Genomic DNA, 2500 nt, shown 5'->3' with positions numbered 1-2500 from the left:
TTGTTGTCTCTCAGTCCAAATACTTATCCGCTTGCCAAAACCCTTGCAGAGCTTGAAGGAAGGTAACTAACCGTTACGGAATCTCTGTTCCGTATCGTCCACATTCTTTGATCCATTTTTTTGTGTGGCACTGCGGGCCATCATTGAAGGTCGATTATCCTTCATCGTACTCGAACAAGAAATTCAGATGTCCTCTGATGGGAGCACTCTCATGAAGTTTTTATCTATTTATCAACGAGTGCATAATTTTCTTTCCTCCTCTACCTCCTGTTGCTAAAGCAGAGCCTTCTTTGGTATATAGCAATGAGCACGCCAATATCCTCTTTATATTGAGGGAGAACTTCACTGATTATCGGGGAAGTCAATGTCTTCATTCTATCTGATATACGAATAAGGCCGCAGTTGGGGTAGAAAATGCCTATATACCTTGTAGATGTTAATATTGCAATACATTGGTAATTACTGACGCACTTATCATGTGGATTTTTGTTAAGAAATGAAGCATAGAACCAAGATTTTTATGTAATTTCGGAAATGGCATAAGATCTAGTTCCTCGTTCTTCTACGTTTCATGTTGGATTCCCTACATCAAATACCTTAAATGATAAATTTACAAAAGTCATATCTAAAGCAGAATAATTGAAGAGTATTTCAGGACCGGCGAGCCTTGTCCCTGAAAAAAGCTTCCATGAATACTTTCAGTTAATCAAGCATTTCCTACACTCTCCTATTTCAGAGTTACACACCACTAAACTTTTTCAGACAAATTTTTGTGCAAGACAGGAAACTAGACTTTATTTTTTTTTACTGGCGCTTAAAATAAAACGGAAGCTCGTGAATAACATAAACTGGTGAGGTGAAGGTCAGAAAACGCCGATGAAGAGTGAATCTTTAAAGAAAATAACTGGTTCCATGCATTCATCTAATATGCAAAAATATTTACGGAACATTTGAAATAAAACTTAAATCAGCGTTAGCATTTTCCTGAAATTTCACAGTGAGTAACCTTCAAAGCTAAGACAAACAACATCAGAAGTTAAAAAGCACATGGAACATATTTGTAATTACAATATACACATAGAAAGGGAACATGACAAATGTTCGGTACGTTTTTATAAAGTGCGTCCACGCTGCAGTTTTCGCCTCCATATCACAAACAGGATAGAAACAAGTCAACAGCCACACACATATTATATATATATATATATTATATATATATATATATATATAATATATATATATAATATTTTATATATTAAAAAATCTATATATATATATATATAGGTATATATATATTATATATATATATATATATATATATATGTGGTATATTTATTGTGTGTGGTGTGCACGCGTGTGCGCACGTACATATAAGTATGAGGATTTGAAAAATTCACCAAAGTTACTTGTCCCCTTCAGAGGGAATATAAGCAAAGACTCTTTACATTGCATGTCAGGCACGAGATTGACTCATCTCTGAATTTTTGAAAAAGTGACAAAACTTTTGTTTAGAAAATATTCATAGGAAAAAATGAATTCCTACAAGTTGATCTATTTAGACTATTGTTCTATGAACTGTTAAGAATACATGGAACAGACAAGCAGTCACCAGTTCAATTGGTAAACGAAATAAGGTGTTCAGCAATTACACAGCTTCAAATACTGAGAAGTCACAGACAAAATAATTGGTAATTCGTTCCTCCTGGTTCCAAATGAATGCGGACACCGGGAAAACATTATCATTTTCTATTGGCATCTCCTCAGTGCCACTTGGCGATGTCAACAAATCTAATAGAAAGCGTCTGAACAGAAATTGCTCTGTTGTGTCTTCTGACAATTTAATTAAACGGTTTCTTGCTAGTTGCCAGTTTTACCTCTTGCAGAACTTGTTCACGATATTGCAAATTCATTTAATGCCTCAATGACGTTTCAGCAGCAATGGCTTCTTGTGTCTTGTGACATTGTTACCACCACCCTAGGGTGGTGGTAACAATGTCTTTGTTAAGTGTTAAATGGTTCAGCAGAAATATTCCTGGACACTTAGACGCTTGCTCTTCATCACAGTTACCACGGATGATTATGAAAAGACGTCTAGTTGGTTTGATTTCAACAGTTTATTACTTTTATGGTATTCTGGGGATCTTTCCTACATAGTGGCCCCCAGGGGATTCGACTCTGTATTTAGCCACCTTTGCGGCGTGTTTAGTACAAGACCGTTGGAGATTACCGTAAAAAATAAACGAAAGACTGTAAATATTAAAAAGATAATAACCCCTAAGAAATATTTGTCCTAGATAACGACCCTTGGGGTCGTTATCTATTCTTGAAAGCTTATCGCACAACATCAGGCGATCAACAAATTCTTGATTTCAGGGACTGGCATTACGGGATATGTGTGCTATAGTAAATTCACATCAGCCGTGCATTTGATGTCTTGGCCAGTCCCTTACGACGCTCCTGATTGGCTGTTGATAAGCCAGTGACAGGGCTGGAAACTCTC

Source organism: Macrobrachium nipponense, chromosome 10 (assembly GCF_015104395.2).
Source record: "Macrobrachium nipponense isolate FS-2020 chromosome 10, ASM1510439v2, whole genome shotgun sequence".
NCBI lineage: Eukaryota > Metazoa > Arthropoda > Malacostraca > Decapoda > Palaemonidae > Macrobrachium > Macrobrachium nipponense.
The sequence above is the reverse complement of the archived record's forward strand: the minus strand, read 5'-3'. Positions refer to the sequence as shown.